The sequence below is a fragment of the Melospiza georgiana genome, chromosome 1 (assembly GCF_028018845.1).
Source record: "Melospiza georgiana isolate bMelGeo1 chromosome 1, bMelGeo1.pri, whole genome shotgun sequence".
NCBI lineage: Eukaryota > Metazoa > Chordata > Aves > Passeriformes > Passerellidae > Melospiza > Melospiza georgiana.
The window spans coordinates 105,144,937-105,159,518 of record NC_080430.1 but is presented as its reverse complement, the minus strand read 5'-3'; the positions used below and the strand labels follow the sequence as shown (position 1 = coordinate 105,159,518).

Sequence of the window (14,582 nt, the reverse complement as noted above, 5' to 3'; positions counted from 1 at the left end):
ACAAGCCATGACTGCACATCTGTTTCAAACACACTTCATAACAAAAAGGCTGGATTTTTTGTGTGATTTTTGGTTTGGGTTTTGTGGGGTGGTTGGGTTTTTTGGGTTGCCTTTGGGAGTTTCTTGGATTTGGGGGGTTAGAGGGGTGTTTGATTTTTTGGGGGGAATTTTTGTTTTTCTCAAAAGATGGCTTATGTTATAATTCTCTATCCTCTCAGAGGATGACATCTGCTTACTGCAGAAAGCAGTTTTTTGTTAGAAAGCAGACTTGTTAAGTCATGTATGCAGTTAGCAAGCTTAGGTCTGGCACACATCCCTTCCAACTCCTCTTCATTCAAACAAAATTTATATAGTGAAAAACCTGTGCCATACAAGAAAAAAAAATGCTATTTAGCTATTTTCAGAACAGACTGAATGTATGTGAATGAAAAACCTAGACTGAGTACCTAGGAGAATGACAGAACAAGAGGACTGGTTCAGCCTTAGTACTGTGATGGCTGTAACCATCCTTGCCCTTTGCAGTGTTTCTAACCTCAGCAGTAGTGCCTGACCCGTACAATGGGATTCATGCGTACCCTGAGCAGATGCAGAACTATTTCCCAATGATGTATTGCTTTCAGAAGCAAAAGGATTTGGAGTTTCCCTCAAACTGCATGTGTGGGTCTGCAACACCATGTATGACGTGCTTACAACCCCTACACTCTGTGCCATGAGTTTTCTAACTTGTTTTGGTTCACGGGTCTTTGCAGGCACAGGCAGTGTGCTGCCTGGGACAAGAGCAAAGCAGGGGCATGGGCATGGCCTCAGCCCAAACATTTCATGGTATGGATCCCCTTCTCCCAGGCCAACTCCACTCTCCTAATGAGGATATGAGTACATGCTTCTCTCCTGGTCTATATTTATCCCTGGCCCAGGTGCTGTTTTCCAACTGTGAACACAAGCTCCCCTGTGCTGGGGACTCTGAAACTGAAAGAAAGAATTTCTCCCCCCTGCACAAGTGCAAGGAGGGTAAAATGAATTCCCTCAAACTGGTGTCACATGCCAACGCACAAAGGCCTGGTGTTTTTGAATGTTCAAAGCCAGCATATGTTTGTCCCTACACTTATCTTCTATATGTTTTTGCCTCATTGAAGCCTACAGCAAACAGCTGTCATTAACATTCACCCCTTCTGCTACCACTTTCCTTAATCCCTAACTGACTTCCCAGCCTATAATTAAACTTTCCAGCTGCCACACTAAGAAATGGCACCAATATCCATCATTTATTCCTAAGTAGTCCTTAAAAGGCTCTTTTTCCAATTTCCAAGACCATGGACTAGAATCAAAGCCTCTTGCCCTTACAGGTTTTTGGCTAAAAACCTTCCATTCACTTAAAAACTGTCTCATCTTTTACCAGGGAAATTAAATGGCAAAGTGGTATAATCTTAACAATTAAACTAATGCATTTTTATAGTGCCAATAGCTGGAATGCAAAGAGCTTGAAAACTGATGCATAAACACTGCATGTGTTTACACATTTTGTATGGAAAATATACTAGAAAGAGCTCTATAACCAACAGCATTTACAAAGCTGCTTGGTTCAAGCCCAAAGTTTAAACAGGAGCCTGAATTAAAATAATGAAAGGCCTGATATCTTACTTCAGATTGCAGCAGTAAATTGGGGTTAGCACTTCAATCTTGAAAATGTGCTTTTCACATTCATGTAAGAGATTATTTGAACAGCAGAGCTAGTTGTCAACATTGCTGTCTGGTACTATTCTTGCAGTGTTCAAGAGGACTTGATATTTTATAAGAAAATTACTGGCTTCACAGTTGAAAAAGGGAGATGTTTGAAGCTAATACTGTACTTTTTGGTAATGTGACATAACAAGACCCCGAGGAAGCTGAACAAAGCAGGTGAAGGCAGTGTAACACCCAGTGGGAACACAGTGTGGGGTTCAAAGACTCATCATCCACAAGCCCTTCAGATCCACTAAAAGAAAACCCCACAAACAGCCACAAAATGTGTTTATTTTTGTAAACCCCAAATGTCTGGGACACCTGCTGGGCCTTTGAGCCCAAAAAGTTTCCCCAGCCTAAACCTGCAGGCTGGAGGGACACGCACATCATGCTCAATCCCAGAGCTCTGCAGCTCTGCACGCCAAAACCCAGGAGCTTTCATCTCCAAATACTATCTGTTATAGAGCAGGGCAACATCTGCTCGACTGCTGAAGCACCATCACTGAAAACAGCAAGCAGGCTCCATTCATAGCATGACTGGCAAGTGCCAGCTGGCAATCCTGACAGCCCAGAGCCTGCAGGCTGCTGATGAAGGCTCAGGGATGTTTGGGATCAGCCAGCTCGGTGTCTCCTTCAGCATGTTCAGGAGTCACATCATGCTCTGGTTTTGCCTTTTGCCTCATGTGGCAGAGTAAAATTGAGTGCCAAGATGCAGCCTTCATGTTGATGAAACTGCAGGTTGGTTTCATAGAGGATGGAGCTGCAACCTTGCTGTAAGTTACCAGCCATTTAAACAAAGTGAGGCCCCTTCAGGAAAGGAGTGCATTGGTTTTCCATGTCATACTACTGCTTGAGATTAACAATTCAACATCAAGGTTTTAATGGATTTCCATAACTGTGCATAAATTAATCAGCTACTGTAAGGCTATTTTGGTAGGCTACCAGAATAATCATTCAGGTTTTGTCAAGTCTAAAAGCATCACTTCTCAGGAGAGATCATGCCAGACAGGTGCAGAAATTCAAAGCCTGAACAGCTATGGCTTTGTTCCTAGCAGCAAGGCAAAAAAAGGTCAATATTTTAGGTGAAAAATGGATACACTTTCAGTTCTTTCTAAACCACAGGTGAAAACTTTTCTCCCTCCTTACATTAAACATATAATTTTAAAGATGGGTTTCGAAGAGTGCATGTGACACTCCTAAGCTTCAAATATGTATGTGTTGAGAGGTTAGGAGAACATGAAAACAGTATTTCATTGAAACCCGTTTGTCATTTTTAATCACAGGATAACTGTAGAAGAGGTGTGACTGATGCAATTTAAATTTTCACCTGACAAAATGAATTATTCATCTTGGCGGCGCCTACGACAAAAGACCAAGCGGAGCAGGCAGTCAGTCAGCCACCAGCCCCAGGAGCTGCTACAGAGCATCCTTGAGAAGGGGAAGCCACGTCCTGCAGCACCACAGGGTGAAGTCTGCTCCTTGCAAGCACAACAGCCAGGAGGGCCCAGCACCTCGTCCTTGTCCCCACTGCTACCTCCTACCTTTTGTTTTCCAAAGCAGGGGAGGACTCTGCGCAGGCTCGCTGATAAGAAATGCTGTGGTTTGCAAGGATGATGACAGAAACAAAGCTGAAGCCTTTATCTGCACCTGGAAAGAGCTGTGTGTTCTGTACTTGTAGGTCAGACAGGGAGGACTAAGGACACTGAGGGGCTTTTTATTTGAAACCGAATGAAAACTTTTCCTGTTGCTAGTCACTACTACATTTGCCAGTGATGGGACCTGAGGGAATGGCCTGAAGTCGTGTCAGGGGAGGTCTGAGTTAGATATTAGGAAAAGGTTCACCCAGAGGGTGCTGGTCACTGGAATAGGCTCACCAGGGAAGTGGTCACAGCACTAAGCCTGGCAGAGTTCAAGGAGTGTTTGGACAATGCTCTCAAGCACACAGTGTGATGACTGGGCCAGGAATTGGACTTGAAGATCCTTGAAGGCCCCTTCCAATTCAGCTTATTCAGTGTGTCTGTGAAATACTCCAAGCTCACACTAAGTCTTCAAGGAATTGCCTTTTTCTAACAGAATGCACTTGTCATCATGCCTTGTCACCCCAGTTTTGGAAGATACCATGCATTTTTCAGAACTGTTATCTTAAGCAATGCTGTATTATTACTCTTATATCCCAATTCTGCGCCTCTCTAGTATTAGTGATCAATAGTTTCTTCACTGCATGTCCTACTGGAATTGAGAAAGAAATAAAGTTCCAAAAATTTCCAGTGTTAATAAAATGGGTTTTTCATACACCACAACTTCAGAATAGTAGGTTAAGAGTAGGCTATCCAAGATCTTAAAATGAAGACTAAATGCCAGCTGGATTCTTTGCCTGGAAATGTAGAGATGTCAGGCTTAAACATGAGATTAGTCAAAGAGTGAATTCTGCTCAACATCTCCAGTATGTTTTTAAGTAGGAAATAATTCTATTCATTATGTAAACTCTTATTCAGACTCTTGTTAATGTTTATGCTATCCATTCTGAATTTCTGGACAGTTTCTTTCAGACTCAGCAGCCAACATTTAATTAAGAAATATTTAACAACTAGTGTTTTTAAACAGCGTCACGTTTGCAGAAATAATTGCATATCACATCTACTTTACAAAATCAAAATACAGCCAGTGGAAACCAGATACAAAACACATGCTTTTAGCTGAGCTAGTTTTGTTTAGAAAATGAACAGACAATGTATTTCCTTGGCTGAGACCTTGATCTGTTTGCCAAATACTGTCCTGCAGAGCTTTTTCTTCTTACAACAACATTCCAGGCACAGAGGACGCTATCAAGGAAGCACACTCACAGTTCTTCAGGTTAGGAACAATGATAACCTTGGCGTGCCTTAAAAGAAAGGTGGCAAAGCATTTTCAGCGAAGCACACAATGCAGTATGTAGTTACTGTATCTGTTTTATCCCTTTATAGCTGTTCGGAAGCCAGAGAGTGATGGGTATCTTCTTAAGCAATTAGGAAGTTTTTAACATGATGTTTTGTTGCCCCATATACTAGTGCATGCCAGCACTTTTTCACTTAGGAAAAGAAAAAAAAAAAAGCACAGCACGATTTCTTATGAATCTATGGAAATATCAAACACTTATATCAACTTCCACAGACTGGTTTAAAAAAGGAGGCATAAATACACCAACAGTGTTCTTCAAAGCAGCATCACAGGATCAGAAGGTCATGAGGGGCATCTTTTTTTGTACCAGCTATTTTGCTTTTAGACAGAAGAAACACTGGCTAGAGTTAGAAAGGGGCACTTCAGATGATGGAAAATGCAGAACACAGAGAAATAGGAAAATAAATCACAATACCCAAACTCCCACTGGGGTGAGGCAAGGTGATTCAGAGCAACAAGGGATGGGGAAAATACAGTGATCGTGTCTGCAAAGCAGATAGGTTAAAACAACATTGGAGCTTGAGAGGGAGGAAGTCCAAAGCCAGGTAAAGAGTTTGCTTTAATACAGACATTACTGTTACAGAAGCTGCTGGTATCCTTCTGGTCAATGTAACCATTTTGCCCCCATGGGTAACCCCAAAACCATGCAGTTGGCCCTTTACTGACAAGAGACATTTTATGTCTGTTCCTGCAGCACAGCAATTGGAAGTTGATAACAGTTAAAAAGGAAGGAACTTTTTTTATTCTTCAGCTCTGCATCCTTAATTCAATCACTGTCCCCTAGGGCTGAGAAAAGGACTGGCTTTACTGCTCTGCATTATCATGCTGGCAGAGAAGCTACACAGAAAAATATTCCTAGTTTATACATGATGCAAGTGTAAGAAAAACAGTTTCAAGTTCATACAATGAAGAATAAGTCAAGAACTCTAGGTCAAAGAAGTAGCAGATGAGGAGAGAATATTTTCAAACCTTAAATATGAAATTCTGTGTGGTTGAGCTTCACAAGAGCTGTGGCCAACAGGTAACAGATCAAAAATAAGAACCTTAGCACCAACACTTAGAAGCATAAGGTTGGCTTTTCAAGTATGTTTAGTTTAGCTTTCAAGTAAGTTCAGCATTTCTTTCATATATACTTTCAAGTATATCAGCGTTTCACCATCACAGTAATTGTGTGGCATATTTAGTTTGTGCAAATAAAAGTAGATACATTGTTTATGCAGACAGAAAGCCTGGTTGAATATATTTAAATATATTGATGAAGGAAGTGGGTGCTGTCTTTTCTCCCTATCTTGAAAAACCAATGAGGACAGAAGCATTGTCTGCTGGCTCTGCTTCTCCAGCCCAGGCACAAAGGGATTCCCAAGATCAGGATAGTGAGACAAATCAGCTATTCTCTATTTCTTGAGAGTGTCATTAAATAGGGTGGCACGACAAGTGGCTGTGGGTGATGGTTTGTTTGTTTTTTTTTTCCAAAATATCTACAGAGCCCATGAATAGATTATTATAATCCACAAATACTAGTAGTGGCACTGAGGGCAAGACTGAACACAGAAAGCAAACCACTGTCAATACCAGATCTAAGCTGGCATAGAGCCTGTCCCCAGCCTCTGTTTTCTGCACTTAGCACACTACCCCTGCAAGAAACGGATGAAACCCCAACAGTGCTGGCACAGTATTAAAGGATCCTCCTAATTGCCATGCTTCAAATTCCAGCTCTAAGCCTGCTAAGAGAAAGTCTGCAAAACTCTTTAATAAATCATAGAAATCAGAGACGAAAATTAGGTCATGTCACCCACGCCTCCGATCTGCACCGTGAGTCTGTTACCCCTACAGTGCTGCCGAGTGCTCCGTCTCGACAACTCCTAAATGATTCAAGTGCTGAGGCTTCTCCCAATTCCCCAGGCAGACTGTTACACAGTCCAGTGAACATCACCATCCACAGGCGTTTCACTGACCAGCCTCATCCTCTCCGTACCAATTTTATCTTTGTCCCATTTTGTTCTGTTCCTATTTATATCTTCCTCCAACTTCCCCCAAATCTGCTCTTGATGCTACCTCAACCACTATCCGGCAAAAATTGTTGCTCAGGAAACGTTCTTCTGCCTCTCCTGTAATACTGCTGTAGTGTGCTGCTATTTTTAGGAGAAAAAAGGAGGTGGTAAGGGAATGAAAGGCTGCCAGCTCCAGCTGTACAAGAATAATGCTCCAGTACAGTGGAAACTACATTACAGTGTTTCTCTTTAAGCACATATAATTGACCAAAACCTTAGTCTTCTGGAATGATCTAAATGGGAAAGATAGAAGAAATGGAAAAGACAAACTCCAAGGTTAAAAAAAAACCCCTTGTCATCTCACTTCACCTTTCAATCCTACAGCCGGGCTCTTCCTTCCAGGGCTCCTCTTGAGATTTCAAAACAGCATTGCCCAGTTAGACACATGATTAAAGTAGCAACATACTGCCATTATCCTAAAATAATTTAGGTTGGAAGGGACCTTAAAACTCACCAAGTTCCAGCCCCCATGCCATGGACAGGGACACCTTCCACTAGACTAGGTTGCTTAAAGTCCCATCCAACCGTGCCTTGAGCACCTGGCCTTTGGCAATGCTTTCAGGCACATGGTGTGAATCTTGGGGTGTTCTGGACAGGTCCAGGAGTTGGATTTTATGATCCCTGATGGGGCCTTCCAAATCAGTATATTCTATGATTCTATGACTTTCAGGGATGGAGCATCCCCAACTTCTCTAGAAAACCTGGCTATTCCTCCTTGTCCTATCACTACATGCTCGTGTTAAAAGTCTCTCCATCTTTTCTGTAAGGCCCTTTAAATGTCCCAATGCAGTTTCCCCAGAGCCTTCTCTGCTCCAGTCTGAACAACCCCAACTCTTTTAGTCTGTCTTCTTAGCAGATGCGCTCCAGCCCTCTGATCACATCCATGGCCCTCCTCTGTATCTGCTCCAACTTCTGCTCTGAGGACCCAGAGGGGGAAGCAATATTCCAGGTAAGGTCTCATGAGAGCAGAGCCCCATCCCTCAACTGGCTGGCCACACTGCTTTTGATGGACCCCAGCATGCTGTTGGCTTTCTGGGCTGTGATCATGCCTTGCTGTCATGTTGAGCTTCTCCTATACAAACACCTCCAAGTATTTCTCCTCAGGCCTACTCTCAATCCATCTCTCAGCCTGTATTTGAGCTTTGGTTTGTCCTGACCCCTGTGCAGGGCCTTGCACTTGACCTTGCTGAACTTCAAGAGGTTCACTTGGGCCCATCTCTCCAGCCTGTCAAGGCCTCTCTGAATGCCATTCCTTCCCTCCAGCACGTCAGCCACACCAAACCACTTGGTGGTGTCAGCAAACTGCGTGATCAATTAAAAATGATCAATTAAGAAACCTGCTTACAAGAAGCTACTTCACCTTGGGCCAGCACCTCAAATGGAAGTGGGACCTGTGTTTTATGCCTGCTTCAAGACACAGTGACATGCTGACCTCCAAAAAGGCAGCTGCCCATCATTCCACAACCTCCCTGGCCAATGCTGGTGCCAGACACTGCACACAGAGAGCTCTGTGCAACCACTGCCTGGACTATTGAGACCATCAGACCAAACTAAAAGACCCTGCTTTCCTGAGCACACACTTTTATACATCACCCACTGACTTTATCAAACCTGGCATTTACTGATATCAAAGGTTAGGAACCACCACCAGGAACAAAGCAGAGTTATCAGGTTATCAGGTTTTTTGCTACAAATAATTCTGACAGGCAAGCAGTGATGTTTCTCTTTGTATGGATGCATATGTCCATGTAGGGACTCCAGTGCATCTGTGGGGCACCTTCAGGAATCACATCGTGCTGGGAGCAGAGGGGCTAAGCTCCATCTGCCCCAACAGTTGCTCTGCAACAGCAGTAATTTAATAGAAAGAAAAGAGTGATAAATACAGAGCACCTGGTGAAGTAATAATTTCCAGTGTCCTTAGCAAGATTTCAGCTTCCTGACCTAAGCTACAGTTTGGCTGGGTCAGATTTTGGTACCTCCATCTAAACCAAACTGAGCCTTGCTTCACAGCCAGGCTTACCGATTTCCGTGGGAAGATTGGCGGACTAGGATACCCCCCAACATGAGTCAGGGTGCAAGAACAGGTCTCTCAGTTAGTATAAACATATGTTTCCTAGGTCTGGAAGAGCTGGTGTGTTTTTTTGGGGTTTTTTTTTCTTCTTCTGTTCTTCACAGCCTGTTTACATTTCCTGGCTTATTAAACTAGATTTTATTTGCAGCCAGTAACTCCTCGGGAACTGGAGGTGTTACACATAATTGCCCTCAGATCCATAAAGACTAAACAAAATAACCTCCACCACCAAGGAGTCCCCCTGCTCCATTGCTACCAGCGGTGTCAAGTTCCCTGGATGTGGTGTCAGCTCCTGCCACCAGGGAAAGGGCTGCTGGTGCACTCCAGCATGTGGCTGTCTCCCGGGATTTACTCACCTCCTCCAGGGAGGTGGAGAGTGCTGCGACTGAGCTGCTGCAAGGGAGGAAGCTCTGAGGATAAGGAATATGAAAGAATAATCCCAAATGAGGAGGAGGAGAAGCAAGCTAGTGGCCAAGTACTTGGCCACTTTCTTGGGTGATGGGAAAAATGGAGAGTGTCACAGGATAGGGGTCCATTAGGGATTCCACCAAGGAGCCCAAAGACAGGGGGACTCATCCAGTGATTGCAGCCAGGGAAAGCAGACAAGCCGGGGGAGCAATAGGCAAGAGCCTGACTGGAGGAGCAGGACACGACTACAGAGCAGAAGAAAACCACAGGCCTAAGTGTGCAGCTTGCCCTAGCCTGATCTGGGCGAGGGCCAGGGCCAGGTGTTTTCCCTGCTTCTATCCCATGAACATCCCACTGTTCATCAACACGGCTCCCAACAAAAGCCCACCAGGGTCAGCTGTTGCCACCTCAAATTATTCACTCACTTGCTACCTGCAGGCCATCTGGGAACAAAAAAACAACTCCTGTTTTGGGAAAAGGGCTGCAGTAAAAGCCAGGCAATGAGCACACGCTACACCTTTATAGTCCCAAATTTAACATAGCCCTAAATCAGAATCATCAACCATTCTCTATCCCACACAGGAGCTTTCTTCTCCCAAGTCTCACCTAATAGAGCAAAGCTGTGACTGCTTGCCCCTGACCCATTTGCCAATAAACATCTGTTTCTTACAAATACCCGCACATGAACAGGTATTCAAAATTGTATCCTGCTTTTTTTGTCTTCACATTCCCCTACCCTTTCTGAATATTTTTTTATTTTCACATATGCTTTCCATTTATTCTAGCCCTTTATCCCCAACACATGCTCTGAGTCCCCAGTTTCCGCATTCTTCTTTAACCCTTTAAACTGAAAGACTTTCTCAGTGGGATCAAACATCTGGTGGGTGATCCTTATGCAGATTTCAGTACTTCTTTTGTTTTTCAGCTTGCAACAGATCAGTTTTGATAGATAGTGAAACCACTGAAAAGGAGTCTCTGTCTGTGGCACACAAAGTATTTCCAAGATCTATAAAGGAAAGGGTAAAAATTGATGAGGTCTATGTAGAAAAGCCCACCCCCCTTTTTTTGTTTTTTTTGTTCTGTGTACTTTTTAAACTTTCATTTATGTAATACTCTTTCATGTACTGCATCCCATAGGATGCAAATAGATTCATGATTTAATAGATTATAATTTCCTTTTTGCTTTTACCCACTTTATACAAGAACAGCCAGCTCTGCTGATACAAAGACAAAGTAAAATTTAAAGATTTCATTTTTCTCCAGAGACAAAAAGCTGACAATTACTCAAATTGCATTATATCAATTACTCAGGAAGGGTGCAGGAGATATTGATTCTGCTGTCTATACAGCACACTGTCTCAGATTAACTCAGTTGTCCCAAATACTGACCCATTTCTGCTTTTCCAGAGCTACTCAGTCCTCAGCGATGCTCCCAAGCTTCCTCTGCACTGATGGTGATGATGACAGCGATTGAGAGTGGCAGGGCAGGGAGCAAAGGGCCTGTAGGTTTTCTCTTACCAAAGCCAGGGAAAGTGCTTATGCTCCTTTTCTCCACTACCTGGGCTGTTCCCTTTAAGAAATGGAGATCTTCCCAAAGAAAGCAAGGCTTTCTCTTTGGGTGTTTCAAGCCAGCTATTGAGAGAGGCAGTGCTATGTGTCCATATACTCATTTAGACTCGAACCATTCCCCAGCCATTAAAAATGGCTAACACTGGAGATTGAAAATTTAGAGAAACATGCTATAAAAGCTAGCTAATCTATCATTCTTCCAGTGGTTCATCTCTTTTAAATATTTCCTTTATGCTACTCACTCAAACTGCTTAGTGATGCTTATTTAAGTTTAGTTCTGGGTAACACTTTTATACTCTACAATTTTTATACAAAATAGAAACAATCCATCATACAGAATAAACACTTTTTCAGTCTAATTTTCAGCTTAGTTGACAGCAATCATATTTTTCAGTTATGTGCATGCATTTATACTCACTTGATTAGAGAGAAATTTTGTTTGAACAAAACACTTTGAACATTCAAACACTGCAGTCATAACACATTTGCTGTAAAAATGTGATAAATAAGATGCTAAAACACAAAATCCTAGGGCCATGCTACATTGAGAAATCACAATCCTGCAGACTCACAACAGCCCTCCCTGCATAGACTGACCCTTTGTTTTCAAAGCCCAACTTATATTAAACATGCACTGAACACACACACACATTCTCAGTCAAGGATGTATTTTGTATATGTGACAAAGTCACACAGTTTCACACTTTTGTGTTGAAAATGCCGTAGCCCAAGAAATAAAGCTGATGCTTCATCTCATGAGAGACAAGAAGTCTTTTATGACCACTTATAAATGGTTTGATGTTTTCCCTCAGACAACAAGCAGTCATTTACTGGTACATGAGATTTCCATGAAAAGACTCTGAATGTCACCCACTGTGAATAACACATTTAACACATTTCAAGAACTTTCTGTTAACTCATAATCATGCCTGAAATACAAAAAAAGTGACATTTCACATATTTTAGGAAAACAACCATGCATAACCCCCATGAAACTCACAACCATGCCTCAAACAACAAACATAACAAACATAGGTGGGACCACACTGCTGTGGGACAAATCTACTATCACCTACCCCTTCCCGGATTTCAAAGAAAAATCTCTGAATAACAATGATTTCTCATTAAAGACTAAATATTCAGCAGATTTCCACTACAGACAAGAAAAAAATTCATCCTGATTAAATGAAAAATTACGTAAGTTGCAGCTTCACCTTCACTTGCTCCTTCTGGGAAGAGAGAGAGTAGAGCCCCGACCCAAACCAGCCCTCTCCAGTTTTGGTGCAGCTCTCCAGCAGCCAGGCACAGCCCTGCCCAGCGAGGAGCCGCCAAGGCAGAGGCGCAGGGGGAGGATGGGGATGGATGGGGATGGGTGCCACACCCTGCGCCCCCCCTCCCCGCGGCTCCTCCTCAAGGCTGAACCTGCCCACCGCAGCAGCGGGCTCCCAGGGGATGAGCTCCTGATGCGCATCCGAGCAGCTCCTCCTCCTATGGGGAAGCCTTTGGGGAGAAAAGGCCATCAGCTGCACCACTAACAGAGGGAGGCGACTGCAGGCAATTAGAGAGGGGAGAGGCCGGGGCTGAGCTGCTCTGATAAAATAGAGCCAGTGTATTTTTAATGTTCCCCGATGTGTTTCGTGTTCCCTGCTGCAGCAAGCAGGTCTACAGCATGCCAGCAGCTCAAGGAGCCTTTGCGTCCATGCAGTGCCACAAGGAATAAAGTTCCAGCAGCTCTAACCCCAATGCAGTGCTCTCAAGCTCTCAGTCTCTCCTCCCCTGATTGCCATGCAGCTCCCATCCTCACGCTAGAGCTGAAACTTTCCAGCCCAAGGAGACCAGCATAGCAGTATTTGCCTATACTCTATTATGCAGATACACACTCAGAGGTGCAGCAAGAGCAGTGAATTTAACAACATCAGTGATGCAGCATGATCATCTTGACCTTTTAATACTCTCTGAAACGACTCTTCTGCATAGAATTAGAGAAAAAGTATACATTCAACTGCATCTGACCTTTACTGGTCCAAGCCTTATGTAGTTTGCTTATATTCTTATTTTTAATGGGATTTAATAATGCTTTCTTTATAACAAACCTTTCAGTTTTCTATGGACAGAGATAATTGCTGACAGCACCAAAAGTTAAACAAAAAGGTATCACAGCTCACCAGGCTGTAAAAGAACAGATACGCACGGGACACACCTAACTCGGAGCTTTTTTCCTTTTTTTTTTTTTTTTTTTTTTTTTTTTCCTGGCAACCGGGCCTCTGACTTGCAATCATTTTGACAGAAAAACATTGTAAGTAGTTTCCCTTCAACTTCGAAGCAACGTGCATGTTCAGTGGAGGAAAACAGTTTCTGCCTCAAACAGGGGCACACGCCGGAGAACCGCGGTGAGAGTAACAACCGCCTTGACCCAGCGCTTTCCTCCTCCAGCACAGCCCCAAGAGAAATTAAATCAAGAGCGCACAAGGCCAGACAGGGATGATTTGCTCTTGCGATTTCCACAGGAGTGCAAGTTTTTAAGCTTCTCGCTATATGTGATGAAGTTTCGCCTTTGAATGAAAAATGGGACAACCGAAAAAGACAAAATCCTTTTCCGCCGACCCGCCCCGGTCCCTCTGTGGCAGCCCAAGGGCGCGGGGCCGCACCCAGGATGCGGGAGCACCGACGGACCCGCTCAGCCCCCGCGCCGGTCGCACCCGCGGCTTCTCCATTCCCCTCTCCCCACACACCTGGCCGAGCACCGACACTTCCACGCCGCGCTCCGCGGTGCCAGGAGGAGGGATGGGGAACAGTGAGGGGTTCCAGGGTCCGAGCCGCGCTCCCGAGCACCTGGGGCAGGGAGGCGCGATGGCTCCAGCGCGGGGCGGGGCGGAGCAGCCCGGCCCGGCCCGGCCCGGCCCGGCGGGGCCCCTCGCTGCCGGCCAGGCGGGGGCCGGCGCGGTGCTGCCACTGCAGCGGTCCGGGGCTGCGATGTGCTCCGTGCATAACCACACCCACCGCATTGCAGAAGCCACGGCCCGGGGCGGGGGGGTACGGGGTAACCCCCCCATGGCGAGCAGCGCAGCCGGGCCCCCGCACCGCCCAGGTGTGGCGTCCCCCAGGTGAGCGGGGCACGGCCCACGGGGGGCTCGGGGTGCGCCCCACCACGCCACACGCCTCGCCCGCCCCCCTCCGCCGCCTACAGAAGTTTCCCACAGAAATGCGTATCGTCCTAAAAAAATTGAAATTGCGCTCGCCCTCCCACCGCCCGGCAGAGCTGCGGCGGGAGCAGCCGAGCCTGTGTGTGTCCCCGCAGAGCCCCCGCCGCCCTCCCCGCTCTGCGGGGACACCGCTCGCTGCCTGCCCCGCTCCCCCAGGCAGCCTGGCCGCACGCACACGCCGCCCCCCAACTTAAAAATGGCTCCTAAGAATGATGTAGATATATATACACATATATATTTATATATATGTCTATATATCCACACACGCACGTATATAAATAAATGCGTGTCTATTACAAAAAAGGGGGAGATGCGACGTGCCCCCGCCCCCCGGGCATACCCTGGGCTCCCCGCGGCGGGAGCGCCCCGCAGGCGGAGCGGCGCGGAGCTTCCTCGGGCGCGGAGCGGAGCGCGGCGGCGGCGGGAGCGGGGCTGCTCCCGGCGCGGCGGCCACGCGTCAGCAGCGGCAGCGCAGCCCGGCTCTGCCCAGAGCGAGCCTCCGCCGCTCCCCAGCAAATCAGGGCTGCCGAGGCTCCTCCGTCGAGAGGGAGGGAAAAAGGAAAGGGGAAAAAAAAAAAAAAAAAAAAAAAAAAGGAAAAAAAAAAAAAAAAAAAGAACTGTACG

At 45.4% G+C, this 14,582-nt stretch overlaps 1 protein-coding gene across 19 annotated transcripts in view; it reads right to left on the bottom strand.

Annotated features, from left to right (window-relative positions):
• Positions 1–14,381, bottom strand: part of EPB41L3 (erythrocyte membrane protein band 4.1 like 3) — a 95,398-nt gene extending 81,017 nt beyond the window's left edge. For 18 of the 19 annotated variants that reach the window (XM_058032607.1, XM_058032668.1, XM_058032638.1 and 15 more), the window contains exon 1: positions 14,299–14,381. The gene's annotated coding sequence lies outside the window, so the exon portion shown is untranslated. Of the gene's footprint in view, positions 1–13,487; positions 13,503–14,298 lie in introns of those variants that run through there. The other variant, XM_058032617.1, reaches the window with a different exon arrangement.
• Between the last annotated feature and the right edge of the window lie 201 nt (positions 14,382–14,582).